The sequence below is a fragment of the Vicugna pacos genome, chromosome 23, assembly GCF_048564905.1.
Source record: "Vicugna pacos chromosome 23, VicPac4, whole genome shotgun sequence".
Taxonomy (NCBI): domain Eukaryota; kingdom Metazoa; phylum Chordata; class Mammalia; order Artiodactyla; family Camelidae; genus Vicugna; species Vicugna pacos.
This window is the reverse complement of record NC_133009.1, coordinates 38,608,559-38,632,029: the sequence shown is the minus strand read 5'-3', so window position 1 is coordinate 38,632,029 and position 23,471 is coordinate 38,608,559. Positions and strand designations below refer to the sequence as shown.

Sequence of the window (23,471 nt, the reverse complement as noted above, 5' to 3'; positions counted from 1 at the left end):
GGTTAGGACGGAGGAGCTCCACCTAGGACCCTTGGATGCCACCACTGTCTGCGGCTCCTTGGCTAAAGTGCCATTCAGGGGCTGTTGTCTCCCTGCAGACAGCCCTAGTACCCACCTTAAAGGACTGTCCTAAACATTAAGAAACTAGTGTATGTGAAAACCCTTATCCTGTAATAAATGGTTCTCTCCACTCCCTCCAGTTCCTCCTCCTCCTTCCCTGCCGTCTCCTAGTCCTTCCTCTCCCCCTATCCGCCCTGTTCTCTCACCGGCCTTTAACTTCTCCCAATGATTCTCCCCTTCCTCACCTAACCCTTTAGGATCAGAAACCCCTCCCTCCGGATGACAACTACGGTAGAGATGGCCTTACCTCTCTTGGGTGGGCTTAGAAATCCCAAATGGCTACAGGGGCGCCTGAGGCCAATAATGTAGCCTCGAGCTGCAGTAGATTTGGGAGGTTGGGGAGAAGGACCTGGCCCAAGAGAGACAGTCCAACTCACGCGGGGACCACGAGGCCCGGTTCCCGGTCCGGCTCTTCCTGATCCTGAGCATCAGCCGTGACCTTGAGCAGGCGATGGGGGCGCAGAGAGCCCAGAGGGGCCATGCGAACAGGACCAGGGTCTCCGCAGGGTAGGCCCGCCCGCCCCCTGCACCTCCTCCAGCCCGCCCCCTTCCCCCTGGTCCCCTCCCCTTCTTCCAAGTCCCCTCCCCTTCTCCCGGGTCTCCGCCCCCCCCCCCCGTCTCCTCCTCCCTGTTTCCCTCCTCCCGATCCCCTCTCCTTCCTCCCTGTTTCCACCCCCTCCTCCCGGTCCCCTGCCCCTCCTGTCGGTCACCGCCCTACTCCAGTCCCGCCCCCAGCCTCCTCCCCGCACTGCAGCGCACACCCCGGGTCGCGCGCCTCCCTCTCCACGACGCAGGCTGCAAGCTCAGCAAGTCTTGCGGCAAAGACACTCGGGCCGAGTTGCGGCCGGGACGCAGCGGACTCCGGGCTGGGAGCACGGTCCGCCCCTCGGCCGTCGCCTGCAGCCCGCCGCCCCTCACTTTGGGGGCCTGGGTCTCTCCTGGCTGGCTGCCCCGGTAAGTCTGTCCCCGCCGTGGGGGCACCGACCTCCTCCTCCAAAGTTTCTGCTGCTTAACCTCGGGCCTCGCGGTGGGGTCTGACTCCCGGGGGTGGGTGGGGTCGGAGAACTTTGAGGCCAAGGGGACCGGGCGCCCGCATCGTCCTTTGGGGGGAGTTTGGACGCGTCCAGGTGAAGCTTTGTTTTGGGGAGTTGGACCAAAGCGGCGAGGAGCCGGCTGCTCTGTGGGTTCGGGGCGGGAGGAGGGAGCCGATTTCCGCCCTGGGTCCCCTGGGACGAGCTGCAGAGCAGAGGGGCGGGCCGACGTCCCCTAGCCCTCAGGCTCTGCGCCCCTACCCCTCTTCCCGCGTCTCCTGGACGCCCCCCACTCGCGTCTTGCCCACCCCTGCCCGCCTGAGGGGTCTCCAGCCGAGGTTCTTTTGCCCCTGCCTCAAGCTTTGGGGGCCCCCTTCCTGCCGTCGTCGAGGGAGGAAGGGTCCTGGAGCTCCAGGAGGCAGAGACCCTGGATCAGGAAGCAGGAGAGGAGAAGAACTATGGGGATGATCTGAAAGTGAGGGTCAGGAGGACCTGGGACAGAGACGACAGGGGGTTGAAGGCACCCTCGCCTCTCTCCAAATCTCATGACTCAGCAGACCTAGGACATCCCGTTCCTGCGGCAGCCCTCCCCCAGCTCTGGGCCCCAGACCCAGAAAGTGAAGACAGCCCCACCCGCTCTCTGGACTCTCATTTACCTCTCCCATTTAGGGTCCCCCTCCCCCTTCCTCTATTTCCTCCCCATCTCAGGGCACAGGGTTGTTATTTCTTAACTAAAAAGATAGATGGTTTATCCTTTCTCCTTCCCCCTTTTCATTCCCACATTCCGCAGGTGCCTCCAGGACACCCCTAGCCCATAGAGTGTGTGGGGCTTACAAAGCCCCCCTCCCCCTGCAGTGTCCTCCCCCATTCGCTGTTGGCTAGAGAAGTAAGCGCGTGCCACTGCTTTCTCCTGTAGCGGCTGAGATAAAGGAGTACAAGGACAGAGGAGGTGGTGGCCCAGGAGTGGGGCACTGCAGTGGGGAGAGAGGGCTGCCTAGATGGGAGTGGGGGTAGGCTAGACCTGGAGAGCTGGAGCTCTCCCTCCCCTGCCCCCGTCCTGCTGCTGCCTGGAGGGGAGGCTCCCTGGTGTGATAGATTGTCCTCAACCCATCCATCCAGCTCCTGGTAACCAGGGCACCTCATCAGAGGGTGTGACCGTGGGGAGCAGGGCAGCCCTTAATCCCTCCAGGTCATCTCCCCCTGCTTAGGTCCAAGTCCAGCCTCCAGGCTGCTGGAAGCATCTCTGTGGCCACCAGAGAAGCCAAAGAGAAGAGGCAAGCCCAGTGCCCCTAAAGCCCTGCCAGAGGGGCTGGCGGGAGGGGCAGGGCAGCTCTGATGCATTGGGATGTGCCTGGCGTCCTGGTGAGCAGTGGCCTGTGTCAGGGCTCTGGGGCTGAGTCAGCACCAGGGGTCCTGGCTGGGCACACTGTGGCCTGGCCCAGAGAGCCCAGCCCTTCTCCTGTCCATGCCCCTGGGGAATGACAAGTGCTAGCTGGAGCCTCACTCCAGGCTGCTTTTCGTGGGGGACCTTCCTCTGCCCTGCCCGCCTCTTGGATGGATGCCCCTGGGGGACAGATGCCTAGCTCTTGGACAGGCAACATTTTGCGGGGGGCGGGGTGGATTTTTCAAACACAGTTTTCATATTTTCAGCTTTGGGGCCTGATTGCTACAGAGCAGGACCAGGGGAGGAGAACAGTGTTGGCATTTGTGAGCGTTGCCCTTTCCCCACAGAAGAGCTTGCAACTGGCTCCGTCTCAGGACCACTGTTGGTTTTGTCCCTGGGCAAAGCATGTGCTAGTTCAGACCTGGCAGGGGCAGGGAGACCCTTTCTGGAGCTGAGTCCAGGCTCTCCTGACCTTTCACCCTCAGGCAGCTTCCAGGCAAATGCCAAAGGGCCCCCACATACACACACTACAGAGACCTGGGGAGGGGTGGCCTTTGGAGGTGACTGCAGGGGCCTCTTGGCTGTCCTCTCCAGGCCAGTATCACCCAGCCCCAGTGGCCCTAGTGGCCCCTTAGTCACTTCCTGGACTTTGTCCTGTCTCCTGTCTCCTGGGTCTCCTGTCCTCCCCTCAGAGAGCAGAGGGGCAGCAGGTGGGCTAGGAGCTGGGTGTGGGGACAGTGAGGATGCAGGGGAGGAGGCTGGGGCTCACTGGGCTGGGAGAGTGGCCCGTTGTCCTCTCCCTGTCCCCTCGTGGGCAGTCGGAGGCTGTGACACTGGAATGGGTAGTTGGCCTTTCCTGACCTAGGTTCTGGCTGAAGCTGGGTTTGCTTTTCTTGAGCCAGACGACGCGGAAGGTCCCGGGTGACAGGGATGCTCTTCCAGAGCTGGACTGGCCGCCAGGGGAGTGACAGTGGGTGCTGACTCTGTTGGGGCTGTGAGTAAAGCAGGAAGCAGCAAGCCGTGGAGGCTGGGAGCCCCACAGGCCTGGGTTCAAATCTCTGGGCCACTAATTACAGAGTGTGCGACTTTATTAATTCAGCAAGTGCTTATGGTGAGCACCGGCTTGGTGCAGGCCGTGTTCTAGTCACTGTGGGTGCCACGGTGAACACGGCAGACAAGATCCCGGCCATTCTGAATTTCGCATCCCAGGGGGCTGAGGCAGGTCACTTGGGTGCTCTGAGCATCAGTTTCTATGTTGTTCAGCCACTACTTTTTGAGAGTCCACTGTGTGCCAGGAGCTGTGCTTGGCAGCGGAGACTCAGTGGGAACAGAACAGCCCTGGTTCCTGCCTTCATGGCATGTATGATCTTGTAAGTAACACGACCGAGCAAATAATCACACAACTAATTAATCACAATCGTGACAAGGTTTAGGAAAGCGTGCAGGATGCTTTTTGAAAGCATGTGATGAGGTGACCTGACAAGGTCTGGTGAGTTTTGTCTGTAAAACAGAGGTGATAATACTTACCTGTAGGGTAGTAAGCACTCAGTAAATGGGAACTTTTGCTGTGGCCTGCTGGACAGATACAATTCTAAATTTTCACGTGAGCCATCATCACACAGGCAACAAGATGACATTCCTCCAACACTCGATCAGAGGAGCTGGGGTCCAGGAAGCCCCCAACCCCACATGGTGACCGATGTGATTTCCTTGGAGGAATGTCAGCTCACAGAAGTCTGTCTCAGGGGCAAGGTGGTGCCTTTGGCCAGGTTGCCTGGGTTCCGTGGGGCTCTGCCACTCACTCTGACTGTGGGCAATTTAGTCAAACTGTGTTTCTCAGTCTCCTCATCTGTAGGATGAAGATAAGATTCACATCTAGGTTTTCTGTGAGGATTAAATGAATTAATTCCTGGAACCTGTTTGGATGGGCACACAGAGCGTGGTGAGTGCTGTGTAAGCACAGACTGGATTCTTTCCTGGGTTCTCAGCTGGAGAGACCACGTCCCCTCCCTGTTCTTAAAAACTCGGGAAGAAGCTGCCTTAACTGCCTCCAGGGCTGTTCCAGTGCTTCATGCCTCTGACTGTCAGGTCGCTCTTTGTGCCTGCCGAGCCATATCTTGCCCAAGTTTAACTGCTGGGAAGGATTTGTCCCAGCAAGCCTTCATTTTTATCCTTGGAACTGGTAGTTCACAGTAGTAGCCAGAATGATGAGTAAGTTTGGATCATGAGTCTGGACTTTGGGAAGCACCCGGCTACCAGCCCTTCCCCCAAAGACATCTGAACTTCAGCAAGGGGCCCAAAGTTACGCACCAAGAAAGACTCCCCAAATGCATGGGCTGCAGCGATGTCCTGAAAGCTTCCTCTGGATCATTTCCACCAGAGTTCCCCTCACCTGTCTGGCCAGGAGCCCATCTGACTGAACGCCAGGGTCAGGAGGTGGGAAGCTAGTCCCCTTCCAGACCTTGCTGCTCAGGAAAGTGGGATAGAGGTCTGGGACCATGATCGTGGCCCCTGAGCCCCAGAGGGTTTGGTGCCACCAAGCAGCCCCCAAGTTGGGGGTCAAGCAAGAGACGAAGGGGAGTCACCCTGCTGCTGTGAACTCAGCAGAGGCTCTTCTTTGCTGCTTTGTCTGGGACCTCAGGACCCCAGCTCTTACTGCAGGAAGCACTCACTGGTGGGTGTGAGGAAAGGCAGGCCCAGTGCGGCAGGGGGACTGTGGAGCAGGCGCCAACTCCTCCCCTCCGTCACCCCCACACCGCCCCATGAAGCTTTTGCATCGCTCATCGCTGCCATCCTCAGTACAGCCATCACCGCCCCATTTTACAGTGAAGAGGCAAAGGCCCAGAGTAGTTATGCGACTTGTTCAAAGTCTCACCCCACCGAGGGCAGGCACGCTGGGGGCTTTGCAGGCCACCGTGGCTGACAGGTCAGAACTTTCCTCCCCAGCCAGCCTCCCCTGCCTTGCCCTTTCTCACTAGCTCTGCCTTTGGCAGCAAATGAACATGGTCACCGGTGCTCAGGGACAAGGCCATTCATTCCTTGAGTATAAACAGGACACTGGTGACAGATCAGGCAGTGATCCCCTGGCAAAGTTGAGTTCGCCTCCCTCCGTGGTGCTGGGTTTCCGTGGACTTGCCACAGGGCTTTGGCAGCCTCAGAGGCACCTGCTCAGAAGCAGGGCAGCATGGTGGGTGCACCAGACCAGGTGAGGGGCCCCGGCCTCAGCAGCCTTGTCTGAGCAGACGCTGACGTCATCGGCACAGGAGCCTCTGCAGTATCCTCGTTTAGTGATTCCAGGCTTCCTCTGATGCCCACAGCAGCAGGACATGGGCCTGTGTGTGTGTGTGTGTGTGTACATGCGTGTGTACATATGTGTACACACGTGTGGGGCCGTGGGACCCAATAGAGAAGGGCTCCCGAAAATGTAGAAACCAGGTGGTGTCTAACTGCTTCTGCTTTGTGTCCAGGCTTGAGAAGCTGGGATTCGCATGGGACTCACAGCCCTGCACCCAGCTGGGCCCTCTCGCCCCTCCCAGTGCAGATGGACTGAGACCTCCCAAAAGGCCCCAGAGATGAAAGGGAAGCTCAGAATAGCGGCACCTCCTCCCATCAGCCTAGGAGCACCCCCAGGGCAGGCCCTTCTGTGGGCCCCTAGCCCCGGGTTAGGTCTCTGCAGCGAGGGCTCACCTGTGCCTGGGCTCGGTGGGGCTGGGCCCCCAGGTGCTCCCCAGGCTAGGACAGCATCCCGCCAGAACCAGGAGCTGGTTCTTCTCAGGCTGGGCCCCGGGGCCCTCCGCAAACAAGCCAGGAAGCCTGAGGCCTCCTCGCTGGCAGTCTGGGGCCAGGGTGGGACGGTGGCCCAGCAGTGGGTGGGGTCAGGGAGCTCCCCTGAGGCATTTGTGGGGACCAGGTGCCTCTTCGTGGGACAGGGAGTCCTCAGGCCGCCGAGAGCCCTAGCAGGACTCCCCGTAACTGGGCTGATGCAGTGGCCCTGGAGTTCAGCAATTAAGGAATATTCCAATTATTCACCCATTCCAGGCATCTAATAGCAGGTGTAGTGTACTGTGGGCCTGGCACTAGGGAGGTGGGAAAGCAGAAATGAACGGAGGAATGGGAGGTGGGCTCTGAGCCTGAGGAGGGGTGGGCCAGGAGGAACTAACCCTTCCCACCCCCAAGTAGGCAGAGGGACTGAGCTGGTGGGAGGTCGGGTCCCAGGCCTCTGCTTCTCAGCTCAGGGGGGATTAGAGCGGGGTGCTTGGCAGGGGCTGGGGGAGTAAGGACAGAGGCCGGGGGTGGGGGGCTCTTCTCCCAGCCTCCTGCTCTGCTCTGGAGAGGATGGGGTTATAACTGACCAAAGGGTTAGGGTTAGGGAGCTGCCTGGGGCCTGTCTGTGACCCCCTTTCTTCCCTTCCTTTCTCTCTTCACCCCCTTCCTCACGCCCACTCCTGGGGTCAGTGTCCTCTGTCGCACATGAGGCAGGCCCTGTGTTAGCGCTGGCAGGGTGGGCAGCGTGCTTGGCCTGCGGCCCACTGTGGCCTAGAGCCACTGTCCGTCTCCTTCCAGAGCAGAAGTGACTTCCCCAAGGCCCACCTGTGCTCTGGGCTCCAGGGACGCTTCCTGAGAACGCCTCTCCCCCTGGCGTTGATTCTGGTCTGGACTCACCGCCCTGCATTTGGGGCCGTCCTTCTTGCTTTGGAAGGACACTGAGAGAGCAGCTTTTCTCCTGTTTGCAGACAGGAGGCCCTTTGTGATGTCTGATCTCAACTTCTTCCCCTGCTGCACCTCGACCTTGTGTCCCCGACCCCTTCCCGTGTGGACAGTACCTCGCAGGAGCCCAGGGGGACCCGGCAGGGCAAAGGGGCCTCTGAGGGCCTCACCTCTCTCGTGTGTTTGGAGAAAAGCGAACACACAGTCCTCTGTCTCTGTCCTCCGTGGGGCCACCTGGCTGCCCACTTCACTGTCCATCATGATCCCTGATTGAGCCAACTGATGTGGCCAAATTTGCAGGCCGGTGACGGGGTCGCACATCAGGTGCAGACCCCTGGATTCCCAGTTCGCCTCGGAGGGCTGAGGAGTGCAGGGAGGGTAAACAGACCTGGTGGCTGAGGGATCAGGGTCCTGGGACAAAGACCTAGGGCTGGAATCCAGCCTCCCTCTCTGGGGGCCAAGGAAGCACAGAGTTAACTGACGGAAGGGGACAGGGCTCCCTCTCTCAGTTTGATTCTCCCATGAGGAGGAAAGGCATCACTTTAATAAGACTGCCCTGGTTCCAAATCAATGCTGGCTTCGCAGAAGGCAAAGAGGGAGGCACAGCTGAGAAATTGGATTAGCTCTTTGATGCTGGGAACCTTGCTGCTGCTGGGCTGTGCAGGAGGGGCCGGCCCCAGAGGTCTGAGTCTTCCCGGGGACCCGGACCCCGTCCCCAGCTAGGCAGGTCTCCTGATGGGTCTCCAGGGATCACAGAAAGTGACAGACGCCAGATCCTCACCACGCAGAGGCTTCCCTGGGGTGTAGACAGTGAGCGTGGGGAGAGGAGGTGAAGGGACGACGAGAAGGTGCCCCGGCCCCGGTCCAGGCCCCACAGCTGCATGCTCTCCGGGACATCTCCGAGAACGCACGTGCAGACCAGGCCTGCACTGCTCCCATTTCCCTGCAGGAGTTCCTCACGCTAAGCCCAGAGACTAATCTGAAGATAAGGACCCGGCCCTGGTGGAGAGCATGTGAGGTCCTGGGACGGCAGTCCTTAGAGTGGTGTACGGGCCCATGGCCCCCAGAGTCTTCCAGGAGGTCCGCAAGGTCGAACTGGCCTCAAAGAGCCCAGGCTCCTTGCTGTTTCCGCTATGCGCAGTGACGGTATGGCAGCCATGGTGGCCAAGACCACTGCGCACCATCGCAGGCGTCAGGGCAGGACATCAGACCATTCCAGCCCCTGTGCTGTCCCCACCACATGCCTGCTGAATAAATCAATGCTAGTTTCTTTAAATATTTCTTTAATTAGATATTTTATTAAACCTTGACACTTGAGTGCACACCTTCCTAATACTCTCTGTGATAAAACAGGAAGTTCACATACAGCACTTCGGTCTGAGAGCATTTGATGTTTCACGCCCATTTACAGGTGGAGTCAGTGTCCCCCAAGGACATATCGCAGGTGGGCAGCAGAATCGGCACCCCATGTGGCTTGTTGGGGAGGGGACCGCTGCCCGGGGACTGCGGACAAGGCCCGGCACAGGCCGGGTCCTCAGGGCTCTACACCGGCCGTGCTGCTGGCGTGAGTGCACCAGCCCTGCCCACGCGGCCCTGGGGTGCAGGGAATCCGGGCGCCAGCCCCTCGGGAGTGAAACCTTGCCAAGGGGGCCTGCTGCTTCCGTCTGCCTGTTGCTGATGGGACCTGGGGCCCCTGCTAAGCAGGCCTCTCAAGGGCCTGAGAAGTAAGAGTCAGCCCTTGACCCCCGACAGTCAGGAGTCCACACAGTCCCTCCTGCTGTGCTGGGGCCACTTACTCTCATTCTGTGCCATCCCTGGTCCAGCCTGCGAGTTGGGGACTGGCGGGTCCGTGCACACAGTCCAGCAGCTGCAGAGGAGCTGAGAGCCGGAGGCAGTGCTGGACCCTGTGTGCCTGGACAGCCGCCCATGTGATGGAGATTTAGCGCCCTGACCCCCCAGCTAGGAGGTAACTGTTCCTCCCCCAGGAAGAACAGAGGTCTTGCTGTCTCTCCCGTGGCTTCTGTGGCTCTGGCTCTGAGAGACTGTGGTCGATTCATCCTGGGGGTGCTCAGGGAGGGCAGGGCGGGGAGGTCTGGAGGACTGTGCAAGAGCCACCTTCAGACGAAGGCAGATGTCTGCATATGCACGCCTGGCCCCACAGGGAGCCCACGTCCCACTCTTCACGGCCACACGGGGTAAGTGACCATCCTGGCACATGGCTGATTCCTGGCTCAGCCGTTCTGGGCTGCCCACTGCTGACCGGGACAGGAGAAGACGGGGCCACCTGGATGAGGGGTTGCTGGAGCAGTTTGTCCTTTCCTGGGGGTGGACGTTGAGGCCCTGGGCACTGTCCTGTGGGGTCTCCCAGCTACAGCAGGAGTCAGGCCCCTGATCTCTGCTCTCCTAGTGTCCCTGAGCGTCTGGCTCTTCCTTTTTGTACCCAGGAGACGATTGAAGGTAGACCCTGGGCTGGGCACCAGTGGGTGGGGGTGAACTCAGCATTGATTGGGAGCTGCTCAGAGGATGTGGGTAGCCCCCCCTAGGGCAGGCTGGAACCCCTAGGCCTCTCAGTTCTGGGGCACAGGGCTCTGGCCCTTAATAAACTAGACAGGTCCCACAGGGGCCCGTCCCAGGGCCCACCTGCTGTCGCCCTACTTCCAGAGACCATTTCTTTCTAGTTTGTGGTTTGCAGCACCTCCAGGCACAGAATCAGAGTAGGGAAAAGTCACAATTTCACATAAACATGAGAGGCCCACCGCCACCCACACACTGCTGGCGGCCTGCCCACGGGCACTGGTTCCTCGCGTGTTCCTTGGAAACTGAGAACAAAATGGAACCTGAGGCCTTGTCTGCAGGTCGTAGCTCTTCTAGGAGGGGGTTGCTGGGGTGTGGGGGTTGGTGCTCAGAAGCAGGGGCTTGGTGGGACATGGGTGAGACAAGGTGTCTGGTCAGGACCTGGGGCACCAGGACTGCGCGGGAGACACGTGTTGGGGAGGGCTTGGGGTGGGGAGTATAGCCTCTAGGCTCATGAAATCCTCAACAACGTGAGGGGCTCGTCCAAAGCAGGGTCCTCGTCAGACACGACCTACAGAGTCTGGAACCCTGTCTGTGTCCCGAGCTCTCCAGGGACAAAAGTCATGCCGTTGCCTCTTCTCTGTCCTCAGTAGTGGAGATGATGGAGAAGCAGGGACCTCTGGCCTCACAGTCTCTCAGCTGTGTGTCGCTGGCCAGGGCCGGGCCACACCCTCCTCCTCACTCACTCACTCACTCACTCACTCACTCACTCACTCATTCACTCCTGCAGAAGCATACACGAATGGGCATTCTGCTAGGACAGAGCTGACCAGTCCCTGCCCTCAGGGCACTTAAAGGCTGAGGAAGCAAAACAGTCAACAAAAGAGGATCATTTAATTACAATTACGACAGTTGGTGTGCAGTAGAAAGCACCCAGTGCCGAGGGCTCATGATGGGGTCCTCCAGCGGGTGGGGATGGTGGGGATGCTCCCGGCACTTCTGGGGTGTGGGTGCATCTGTGTAGCCCAACCCTGGGGGCGGGGCTCCAGGAAGGGCTCTGAGTTGGGGGTGGGTTCTGGGCTTGGAGGCTGTGCAGTGTTGGCTCTGCCTCCAGTTCCCCATGTGGCCTTGAGCTGATCATTCCCCTCTTTGTAGCTGCTTCTTCCTCTGTAAAATGAGGAGATTGAACTAGAAAATCCTGCCATCCCTTCTCAGGGTCCCAGAATAGCATTGGAGTTTTTCAAGGCCAAACTGTAGATCTTCTGGAGGCTGAGACAGAAAGTCAGGACCAAGGCTAAGAAGGCTCCTGGGCCCTGAGTCCAGTGAGCAGGTGCCTGGAGAACAGGCCCAGAGCCAAGGGTGTCTCACGCTGAGGAGTGGGTATGCAGATGTGTCCCAGCAAGGCAGGCATCAGGGATGGAGGTGTGAGAGGAGACGGCAGCTGGCCTCGCCCCAAGGGCGGGAGCAGAGCAACGGTTAGAACAGAAGCACGCAGGGCTTAGGGTAGACATTAGGCAGCACTTTCTTGATTGTGGCACCGAGACATCTGGCAGGTGATCAGCGGGGTGAAGAAAGGGTGTCATGTTCGTTCCAGAAAAGCAGAGAAAGAGCTTTTCAGAGGGAGTGTTTGTGTGAAGGCAGGGGTGGTGGTGACCTTCCAAGGTCCCCCCTCAGACAAGTCCATGCATCTCTCCTCCTTGCCGTGCCACTGATGTCAGCGCCGTCTGGACGTCTGTGAGAGAGAGCTGTCAGGTCCTCTTGGAAATGAGTTTCTGAGCATAAACTATCCCCAGTCCGCATCTCCTGATGACATGTGTGGCTAACTGTGCCGCTGTCACACTCGGTCAAATCGAGCGCAATTACCCCTTTGCTCTCTTGTCCTGCTGTAATAGGAGTACGGCCTCTGAGAAGTGTGTTAGTTGCTGGTGACGTGATTGCTGGGGAGGCTGGGGTTGGCGGTTAAGGGAGGCCAGGGTGTTTCATGTTTCAGACCCAGAAACAAGGGCAGGAGACGGGCTTTTCCTCAGGGGACCTTGGGGCAGTGCTGTCTCTGGAAATGAGTGGGGATCAGATGCCCTCTTGAGGGGCCTTCATGTCCTTGGACTTTTTTGTTGTTACCTTGGCGACGGGTTCTCTGTGTGTGTATGTGGGGGGGGTGTCTACTGAAACCCCACAGCCCACTTCCACTACAGGAGACACTCCACATCTTTAAAAATGATTCACAGTGTCAGAAAGGCAATAGTCTTAACCTAAAACACGAAAGATTTCAGGCAGATGCAAGAGGAGTTTCCGGACAGTACATGTGGTTAGACGTTGTGACAGATGACCAAGCAGGTGGTGAGACCTCCTTCCAAGACAAGTCAGGGCCAGGCTAGGTTTAGGAGAGGGCAGACTGACCACCATGACTGCCTCTGTCCCAGGGTCTGTGTGGGTGTAGACATGCGAGGAGAGCTGTGTGCAGGTGTCATGCTTCACTGTGTTCGCTAGGTGCATCACAGTGTAGGGAGAGGAGAGGAGGGGCAGGGGAGAATGCTGTGGGCGTGAGGGGCAGAGCAGGGTGAAAGCAACCCCCATCAGTGCTGTGATGGGGTGTGTGTGTGGACTCAGCCCCAGGAGACTTCAGTTATGAGAGTCAAACCTGCAGGAGGACATGCAGGTACCCCCACCACCTGGACCGCCCATTTATTTCCAGGATGCTGTACATCTCCTGCTAAAACAGCTCTTTTGTCTGTGATCCATTCACATATGCTGAATGTTTGCCCTGCAATGAGCAACCATCAGTCAGCCTCAATATTGAAGGGGCAGGAAAGAGCCAGGTCCCTGAAGAGTACGGCTTCTCAGTTTTTTCAGCTGGGACTGTAGCCTGGGGCTCTGGATACACTCAGCTCTTTCTTTTAAACACAACCCTGATGTTATTCCAAGTGTTCTCAGGGAATCTCAGGATTTATGCTGGAAATGCATAAACCTAATCTGAGGAGGGATGGGCAACGCGTTAATGTTTTGAACCCCTCCCCCCCCACCAGCACTAGACTCTAAGGACCCACAGAAGGGTCACAAGTCATGACTCTGGACCTTGGAGGTGTGGCCTTGAAAGACCCGGATACCCACCCCCTAGCCTCTTGGCAGGACCCTTCAAAATCCCCCTGCATCTGCTTAAGTTTCTCCTGTTGTCCACAGAGCCTCCGGACGTCTCGTGGCGTTCCATCCTAGTGACTTCCTTCTTGGAAAGTTCCCCCTTGGAAACCGTGGGGATGACTATATGAGTCCTGTTGTGTTCTCACTTCCAGCTTTCTGAAAGGACGGTCTCTCAGCATCTTAGATCAGGTGGCCACACCCAGCTAAGGTGTTGAGCAGCGGTGACGGGGTCGGATGATGCTCTTGGATGTCTGCTGTTCGTCCGTCTCCGTGTGAGAGTGCTGAGGCCCCGCAGTGCTGAGAAATGCAAACCCCGCGGTGGGCGGGTGTTCAGCACCACGGACAGAGCCCCGCGCTCCTCTGCGGACGGCGCGCCCGGGCGGAGTCCTGACCGCCCGTTCAGAGCGGCCGGCAGGGGTGAGGGGAAAACCCGCGTTGCGACCGTGGTTTCCTCCCTGTACGGGCTGTAAGACCTTGTTCAAGCCGTCTTCTCTCCCTGGGTCCCACTTTGTACAATAAAACGTGGGAATGGACTCCAAGCGCCTCTACGGTGAGCTGGAGTGTCAGGCCAGGCTGTTAAAAGCAGTTTGACATGCATGGCCTCGGTTGGGGGGCAGTTAGCTTGTAAATGATAGGACTGCGTGACCCTGGGGCCTGGAATCTGGCTCTGGTCTCCCAAAGTCAGTGACCGCACCTCTCTCCAGCTCTTTGAACGTCATTATTCCAATACCTCACTGCCCTCTCCACTCAAGCAGAGGCTAGCCTGCGTCTGGGGAGGGGTGGGCTTTTGCGGTGGGTGGGGTGTTGTCAGCATTAAGTGAGGCTGGAGTAGGCCTCCCTGGAGGGGAGGGGGGTGCATGGAGATTCAAAGTTGTGGGTTGGAGCATGTGTTAGAGCTGAGCCCCTCACTCATCAGCAGTGGGAGCAGAGGCATGGCAGGGTAGGTTGGGGTGCGACCAGACGCTGGGAAAGTGGCAGAGACTGGCCGCTCTCCAGAGTTCTGTGTGCTCTGTAGTAGGGTGGCACTGCCTTTCTGGCCTCTTGATTCATCTAAACAATGTCACTACTCTCCTTCTAGAGCTCAGGACACCCTAGAAATCTCCTTTTGTGTCTCCTTTCCTTCTCTTCCCATCCTTCCCCCAGTTACAGCTCCTCCTTGACCACCATGTATCTTCAAAAACTGATAATCCATGCCCTTCAGGGCACTTGGCCGGGCAGAAGGTGTAACTGTCATCCCTGAGTCATCCCAGCTGCCACCTCCTCATGGGATCACTAGGACCCTCCAGGACTTGACACTAAAGGGGAAACCCAAGTAACATTCAGGTTGCCTTCTCTTGGGGGTTTCTCCCCTCAGGCTCCACCCAGGGGTGCCACGTGCCTCCTTGATGTCCCTGTTGCCCAGGCTCCCCCTCCCCCAGGTCTGCTCCCCTCCCCTCCTTCCCCCAGCCCCCGCCCCGGGCTGCGGGGGAATGTATTTTGGACAGTGCTTCTCCTCACTGTTCATAACACCAGGAGGTTCACTGCCTTCCTCACCAGTAGGCAGAACCAGGTCCTGGGAGTAGCATCCGGGTGGGGAGAGATGAGGCAGACCCTTGGCAGAGGACTACTGTGCACCTGTGGGTACAGAGTTCTTGTGGGTGGGGGAGGAGACCTGGGGGCTTAAACCTCCAGCCCTGGGAGTACCCATTGCCCAGGTCCAGTCCTGAAAACCACTGCCAAACGGGGGTAGTTCTGGGGTACAAGGCCAGTTTAGGGGAGCAAGTTGGGCCCCAGTCTCACTGCAGCGAGCTCCAGACTCTGGTCCTAAAAAGAACTGACCCTCCGCCTCATTTCCTACTGGGCCCAGTGAACATGGATCCATGAGGACTAATTGTAACCCACTCTAAGGAAGGCGGTCAGCAAGGACTTGGGCTGTGTTGGGTGTGAACCAGTGTCCCATTGGGAACCAGCCCCTGGAAGATACTCAGTAGATGTTTACTGGGCAAATGCTGACGGAGGGGACAGTGCACACACGCAATGGGCCTCGTCCGCGGGTGGATGTCGCGGTTGTGTTGTTACAGGGACTCCTGCAGCCCTGCTGGTGGGGTCCTGAGGGCCCTTCCGCTCTGGCTCTGAGAATCCATGATTCTGTGACCTCTCTTGAGGGGGCCTTCAGGATGGGGCTGGACTGGCAGTGGGCATCTTTCTTGGGGACACAGAACCTGGTACCTTTCACCCAGCCACCTCTGCTGCCAAGCGTGCCTGTCGACCTTGACAAAGGCAATGGGTCTGTTTCTTGGCTCCTGGAAACCCTTAATGCGCCCTGGCCTCAGCCTGGCCTGGGCCTCGCTGGCCATCTGTTCAGTGGGGTGATACCCATCTGACTATCGCAGACGCCTTCCAGAAGTGGGTGCTCGCGGGACCCGGGGTAGGAGGGATGACTGGTTGGTTGCCTTGGGGGGAATGGAGGTAGCGGGGGTGTGAGTTCCAGCTCCAGCTGTTCCTGTGCTGCGTCCCTGGCTCTGGCCCTGACGCAGATGAATAATTGATGGTGACTAATGGATCGTTGCTCTCGTATGAAATATTCAGCAAGGACCGTGCAGGTTTGTGTAATCAAATGTTTCATGCTGCCCTGGTGATATGTGTGGGACTCCTGGGTTTCCCTAACTCTCAGAACCGTGGGAGTGGCGGGCACTTCCCCAGAGAGAGCGTGCTTTGTGCAAGGGGGCTGGTGGGGCAGCCTTCTCAGAGTGAACTTTATGGGGAGAGGGCAGGGCCCATATTCCTCAGTTCTGGGGACTGGACTTGTCTGCTTTGCAGGCTGTCTGTACTGCCCAGCATTGGGCTGCTGGTGAAACACCTGCAGGGCTGGCAGGAGGCAGCCCGGGGGGTGTCTGCGAGGGACTGGTGGGATGCTGGTGGTGGACAGAGGATGGGGGCACACCTCACAATACCCCCTGGGCACTCAAAACAGCCCTGTAGAATGGCCTTATTTTGCAGATGAGGAAGGACACTCAGAGGGGATAAATGATTTGCCCGAGGTCGTACAGCCGGTGGGTTGTAGATGATGTCACTGGGACCCCAGGGTAGAATTACTGCCACAGGTAACCATGTGCTGAGAAGCCTGGCTGGTTCCCGAAAGGATGAGAGGACAGGGGCCTGCACGAGTCCCCCTCCCTTCATTGCCTGTCCCTGCCCCTCCTGACCAGCTCTGCAGGGTGGAGGGAGTTGGGGCCCATGTTTAGGGAGGAGGAGAGCCCGGGTTTCACATCAGGGCCCTGGTTCCATGGTGGGGCTGGAGGGGTTCCCTCACGGAGCCCCGCTCACTCTGTCAGTGTGGGCTTGGCCCCCTTGGAGCTGCTCTGTGAACATTTAACAGTGCAGAGAGTTCCAGACCACAGCCAGAGTCCGCCTGTCCTGACCCCCTGTGACCTTCCCTCTGTCGCACTGACCCCCATCTCCCATCACCACCAGAGGACGCTGCTTCGGGCATGAGCAGCCGAACTCACCCCACAGACGTCAGTTCCGAAAGGCCCGAGAGATGGGCCGGTGCCTCTGACCGGCCATTTCCATGTCCCTCAGCTCCTTCCACAGTGAGGAAGTTTTCCCCAAGCTGCAGGCACCGGGTGTGCATGTCTCCCCTCCAAGGTCTCATGTAACATCGCGGGCAGGGGAGACAGTGAGTACTGCTGGCTTAACAGAGAGGAAGACTCAATTCGGGATTTGGGCACAGAGCTGAATCCCTCTGCGGCTGTATCTCATCTCCAGCATGACACATCTGCGCTCACTACTTGGGCCCTGGCCAGGAGGCCACAGAGGACGTCTGGCAGGATGGCCCCTGCTCCTGCAGCCCTGCGACTGTCCTCCCAGGGCTGGGCAGAGTGTGACAATGCTGGGCGTGAGCAAAAGCCCTCGTGCACTTTCACCCTCTGATGCCAGGGGTGGCAGAGAAGGGTGCGGGCAGTGAATTTGCCACTTTACAGACGAGGGACCAAGACGGACAGCACCATGGGCAGAGTTCACTTGGCCGGTGGGACTGTGGACGCACGTTGGTGTCCCGCCCGCAAGTCCAGGCCTGGGTCTGGGGAGTGATGGTGATCTGGTCCCGAGCTCTTGCCCACATGGTGCCTCTGTCCTCCCAGCTCTGCTGCAGGAGGGGCGCTGGCTGACACGAGGCTATCCTGCCCCTTCCGTGAACCTGCCCTTGGGGTCACATTGGCTGGAAAGACAATCTTTCTCCTTATTTCAGCTTTAGTTCAGTGTTCAGTGCAAAGGACTCGGCAGATAGGAAGTCGTGGGGTGGGGGTAGCCTTTGTCTCAGGTTCCCAAAGGGAAAAGGGAATAGTCGGGAGGAGGCTCTGTTCTCCAAAAAGAAAGCAGACAAGGCTGTTCCCTCCTTGTCACACGCACACCTGGCTGTCACCTCCCACGGGCGCTGTCTCTCCAGCATCTGGTTGGGGAGACCCCCTCTCAGGGGCTCTTCTCTGTCTCTGGCAGTTCCTCAGCTGCCAGCCCAGCTGAAGGCCCACACCACATCCAGCGGGCAGGCATCGGTCTCCTCTCTGCCCCAGGCAGGAGCCCCGTGGAGATGGAGGAGGTGGCGGGGCCACCACTCAAATCTGGCACACAGCGGGTCTCAGCTCCCGGTGGTGGGAGTCTGAGGAGCTGAGGAAGCCGGGGACCCTGCTGGAGCACACAGTTGGCCGGGGCCTTACGAGCCTTACTCAGCAGGTGCTGGGGCAGGAGGTACCCCCGGCACAGCCGCTGCCTCAACCGGCCCGCGGGCCCGAGCACCTCAGCAGAAGGGTGTGTTGAGACAGATTCATGGGGCACAGCCGGGCAGAGGGAGGCACGGAGCGAAGACTCGGGGGTGAAGGGCTTCAGAGACGAGTGGGGTAGGCTGGGGCCATGAGAAGTGGCTGGAGAGGGGCAGGCGGGCCTCGCCAGGAAGGCCACACGTGTGCGTGTGTGTGCGTGTGCACGCGCGTGCAGGCGGACGGGGGTGAGGGGGGCATTTCGTGCGGGGATCCTCACCCCGGCAGAGAGCTGGGGTCAGGCGGTCGTGGGCGGCGGCCCTGGAGGTGATGGGTGGGCTGGGCCTCTGCCTGCCCACGCACTGCGGAGTGGAGGGGTGGCTTTCCAGATGACTTGTCGCCTGGCCCCTTGAGGCATCTGGGAGTGGGGAGCTTATGCCGTGGCCCCTCTTTCTTGGACCTTTGGAGACGCAGCCCAAGGACTCCACCTGCGAGAAGGGAGAGAAATCGTCTGTTTTCCTTGAGACTCCGTCTGTCCAGGGACAGGACAGGAGGTAGAGGTGATAAGGCGGGAAGGTGACAGGGAGGACTGGGGGCCACGTACCCCTGGGCTGGCCCTCTCTGCATGGCTGTGCCTGGCCGGGCCCCGGGGTCGCCCGCACTCCCCCGGGGAGCACAGCAGCGGGTGAGACCCCAACGACTCGGACCCTCAGAGACTGCTTGCTGATGCCCTCGTCCCTTCGCCTCACTTGCAGGGACACACTTCCCACACTGTGAGCCTGTTTCCTTGGGTAATGGACCTGGGGAATTTTGCGTTCATTTTTCCCCTGAGCTGTGACAGGCGGGAGGAAATTTGCCCCGGAAAATGCTTCAGTGTGGATTGAAACAAAACACTGGGTGTATTTTGCAACAGAGCATTTGAAAGGAGAGGTGCAGGCACCTCACCCAGACGCACCGGCTTTTAAGGCATGTTTCCTGGACTTTCCTCTCTCCCACAACACGTTCCTTCCTGTGGGCGGGGGCATGACGAGGTGTTGGGTGAAGCACGTGGGAAGGGCTACGGGTGGAGGAGAAAGGCTGGCTCCAAAGTATGCTTCAGGCAGAGGCAGCGGAGACCTGAGCCCTGCGATGCCAGGATGGTGGTGACGCAGGGACGTGGAAGAAAGCGTGCGGATGGTTAATGCCTGGACCTCTGGTGGCTCTGCTGCACGCAAGCTCCTGTGGGTGAGCATGTGAGCAGCGGGGCCTAGGACGGGGGTCTCGGTGGGTGGGATCAGTGTGCCTCACTTCACACCCCCTCCGCTTCTCATGACCAGAGAGCGGGTCTCACCTGCCAGGTGGGTGGGAAATGTTCTAGTTCACTTCACTTCTTAGGAGGAAAAAATGCTGTTTGTCCCAACAGTTGCTTCCTCGGTGGAGAGGGCCCGAGTTCCCAGAGCCCAGAGGGAGCACTGCCTCTCTCGCACGCTGTGGGGGGGCCAGGAGCGCCCCCCACCCCTGGTGCCTTCTTGTCATGCTGCTGCCCTCATCCCTCCTGGTCCAGGCGGGGCTCCTAGTCACTCCCCTGATGCAGCCCCCCCTGCTGCCCACCTTCGGAGCAGGTCCCCACCTCCACCCACCCAAATGCTGTTTCCTGGAGGGTGTCGGGGGGCCGGGCTGGAGGGAGGGGTTCAGTTGAGATGCCGGGAGCCCGGGAGTAAGCTGGAGGCCTGAGAAACATGAGAGGTTCAGGAGGGGCCAGCGGAGGTCACTCCCCTCGCCTGAGCCCGGGGCTGTCCCGGGACGAGCGGCCAGGTGCAGTGGCACACTGGGGACCACCCCCTGTGGACAAGCTTGAGCACATGCCAAGCTCTTCTTAACGATGTTTGGCTGACATGCCATGCCAACACAGAAAAGTGCACAGATCACAAGAGTACAGTCGGGTGAATATTCACAGACGGAGCTCGCCCATGGAGCCTGTGGCCAGACCGAGAGGCAGAGAACCCCAGCCCCGAGGGAGGGGCGATCGGGGCAGCCGGGATGCCTCCGCCTCCCCAGCCACAGCTTCTCGCACCAGCCGTCAGCCTCTCCCATTCTGAGCTGGACTAGTACGGCCCCAGGGCCCTCCTCTGTGACAGCCTTCGTTCACCCAGAGCCATGTTTGCGATGCTCACCGTGTCGCTGTGCGTGGCTCCGTTTATTTCTTTGCGTCGCCGTGTCACGCTCTGCTGAGATGACGCCCCTCCGCTTACTGGTCCGTTTCTCCCGTCGCTGAGCTCTGGGCAGGCTCCGGTTAGTCCTGCTCCTGCTGGGACGGGGTGCGTGTGTTGTGTTTTGTCATCAAGGTTACATTGCACGCTTTCCAGAATGCTCTTGCCAGTTCCTGCTCCCGCTGGCAGTGACATTTCGTCCCTGTGCTCCGTGTTCTTGTCAACACTTAGTATTTTCTGTCCTTTTGTTTTAGCCATTCTGGTGAGTGAGTGTGTCTCTCCTTTGATTTCAACATGCATTTCCCTGATGACTGAGACTTTGAGCCCCTTTACATGGACCTGTTGGCCCTTCTGGAAGTCACTGTTTTCGGCTTCTGCTCACTTCCCACGGGTTGCACCTGTCTTCTCCTTATCCATCTGTGGGTACCTCCCCCATGTCCTTTGAAGGCTGGGCCTGTGCTGCTGCACATGTGGTTTTCCTCCTAAAACAGGAGGCCAGGGAGGCTTGGGCCCGGGATCTGCTGGTTAATTGACTTTTTCCTGGTTCCCACCCTCCCCTGTTGGATCAGGTCCCTGCTCTTCCGGAGAGTAGGCTGGTCTGACCCTGGGTTGAAATGTCACGTAGTAACTGAGGGGACAAGTGGAGGGGGACGCGCCCACACCCAGCCCCCACCCGCGGCTCCCCCACTCCCGGAACTCCACTCTCAGGAGCCTTTGGGGTTTTCAGATCTACCCGCTCTGGCTCCAGACGACATCCAGCGCCTCGCCTCTGGGACCCGTGGCCCTTCTTGTCTGTCTGCTTCCTTGCGCGATTGGTTCTGTTCTGTTGTAACACCACTGCTGTGTGTCTTGCTGCTTGACTTTCTGTGCTGGTGCCCAGTCTCCCTGAGGTGGTGGGGCCTCTGTGTCCCCCCGCACCTGGCGCAGTGTGGGCACCTGCTTGAGCCAGGAATGGGGGGGCAGCCAGAGGTTGGGTCGCAGGGCAGCCCCCTCTGTCCACCCTCAGTCAGCCAGACGCCCTCCTGTGTGCCCGCTGCGGGCCGGCTCTGTGCTGGCTGGAGGGGTGCCACAGTGACAGGCTCTGGCCCTGCAAGAGGCTGGGCTCAGTGGGGACGCGAATGGGGCCCAAGGAGCCAGGAGGTGGTGCTGGAGGGAGGGTGGGCTGGGGAGACCTGACTGGGGCTGCAGCCCGGCCTCATCAGGAGGTGCTGTGACCGCAGGCTCCACAGTTGGCTCGTTGACGGGCGGTTGATGAGGTTGCATCTCAGATGTGACCCTGCCCAAGGCTCACAGCTGCTCTCGGGAAAGCTCTGCACCACGGACCCCACTTCCCACCTCACAGGGAGGCAATGCTGGGGCGTGGGCAGCTCAGTGCCTCACACTTTCCTGCTGGGACGGCCACCAGGGCACATCGGGGGTCAGGTCAGCATCACTGCCCGCAGAACTCCCGGGATGGCCCATCGCACGCCGGCTCTGCCCTCTGGTCTGCAGCCCTGGCGGCTGAAGGACGTTCAGCGGGGCCTCTGGAGAGTCTACCTAACGTCCTAAGTGGACCCTGCTCTGGGATTCCTCCTGCTAAACACGGGGCCACCAGCAGGGAGGCAGGCGTGTGTCTAGCTCCCATCCCAGGGCCCTTCCCTCTGAGCCCCTTCTCACCCCTAGGGCCACTGGGCCTGAGGGGATTCCGTGGCCTTGGAGTCAGGCTGGTGGCAGGTGGGCCTTGGGGAGGCTTGGAGAGTCAGGGGCGGCAAGGGAAGGTGGGCCCCGATGCTTGGCCGTGGCTGGGGGCCCTGTGTGTGCATGTGTGTACTGGTGGCCCTGTGTGTGCCTGTGTGTGCGTGTGTGTGAGTGGGGCTGGGAGTCAGTGGGACACTCGTGGCCGAGGCACCGTCTTGATGGCATGGCTGTGCTGGTGCCACCGGCACCCAGAGGACTTGGCAGAGCTCTCTGTAGGAGGCATGGCTGTGGACTTTGGGCCCAGGAGCACCGCGAGATGGCCACGTTTGGGAAGAGACCTCCTCTTGCTCCTCAGACCACCCTGCATACCTGGGCCCCCAGCGGGCGCAGAGCTGTGGACGATGCCCCTCTCTGTCCACCTGCCCCCTTGGCTGTGTGTTTCCAGGATGTCGCTGGGTGGACGACCCCACATGTCTGACATGGGCCCAGCTGAGACGGAGGTTCGGGGTTTGGGTAAATACCCCTCGGGTATGTCCCCCGCCTCTAGCCCCCTCGGTTACCACATGACATTTCACCCCCACTGGCCCTGTGTGTCTGAGGGTGCATCGCTTACATGGGCAGGTCCCAGGGCTGTGTCTCCAGGGGGCGGAGGCTTCAGCGACAGCCGCGCAACGGCCCATGTCAGTCAGAATCCTCTGACTTTTCGTGTTTGATCTCAGAAGCTTTATGGTGAGCCATCTGTGCTGCGCGCCGAGACTCAAGCTGAGGGCCACGGCCCTGCCCTCAGGGAGCCCTGTCCTGGCCCAGCACCACTTCAGCACCAGGAGACAAGTTTAGGAGGTGGAGACACTGGTGGTGCTGAGGACCCCACCCGGAGCTGGTACTTAATAAGCGTTTTGAAGGAGGAGCAAAGGCCCCCTGAGGAGCAGGGGCGTCCTGGGCAGAGGACCAGGCAGACAGAAGCAGGAGGCGTGAGCAGCACCCGGCCAATGGGGCGAGCGACATGAAGGGGCTGGGGCTGGCGCTGGCGTTCTGTCCAATGGGGACGTTGGGAAGTCCTCTCTGGCAGAGATGTGGTTCCTGGCTGGAAGGGGAGCGATGTGGGGGACAAGGAAGGTGGCTGGGAGGTAGATCCAGCATCTGGGGTTTGGGGCCTGAGACTGTTCCTCCCAAACTGCCTCCAGCTCTCCTCTTCTCTCCACTTTGACGCTAGTGCCCACCCCTGCCTCGTCACTGAAGCCTCCCTCTTCCTCCAGGCGCCCTCCCTGCCCCAGCCTGGCTGTGCGAGGGGGGCCTGTCCTGCTCCGGCATGAGGCCGGCCGCCCCTGGCCCCACCCCACACCCCCATCCCGCTCCCCACCCTCCCAGTCCCCAGTCTGTCCCCTGCCCGCCCTGCCTCCTCCCTCTGAGGTGGGCGCAAGTTTCTCACCTGTGAATTCACACGCACACACGCACACAGGCGCTGCTGTTGCCCGCCACCTGCCCTCAGCCTCCCCTTCCCCCGCCGCCGGCCTGCCAGCACTCTAACCCAACACCCCTAACTCTAAGTCCGGACTGGCATGCTCATAGAGACAGGCCCCCATGTTAAAAAGATTCTTTTATAAAATTAAAACAGCAGAAAAATATAACAAACATCCATTTTCACAGCATTAACTGTTTGTTTTGTCAGTTTTTATTCTAAATTTTAAAAACAGCACAAGTAACATCCCACAGCCTCTCCTTTATACAAATACGCGTGTGGATGGAAAACACCGCAGGTTAGGCCACAGTCCCCGGAGTGTCCCTTCCAGCCCTTCTCCAGTGAGCAGCGTGGAGCTTGGTGCTTTGATCAGTCACAACACAGTGCCTGGTGATACTTGATAAGACGCCGGTGACAGGCCAGCCAGTTCAGTGGCTCAGTTGACGACAGTCACTACCTTGCTCAGACTGAACCCAGAGCAGGGCAGCCCGGAGGGTCAGCTGGAGCTGTGCTGGCTGGCTG

At 59.4% G+C, this 23,471-nt stretch overlaps 1 protein-coding gene across 1 annotated transcript in view; it reads left to right on the top strand.

Moving 5' to 3' along the window:
• The first annotated feature begins 892 nt into the window (after positions 1 to 892).
• Positions 893 to 23,471, top strand: part of SYT2 (synaptotagmin 2) — a 68,341-nt gene continuing 45,762 nt past the window's right edge. The window contains exon 1 of the mRNA XM_072948868.1: positions 893 to 1,074. The gene's annotated coding sequence lies outside the window, so the exon portion shown is untranslated. The remainder of the gene's footprint in view (positions 1,075 to 23,471) is intronic.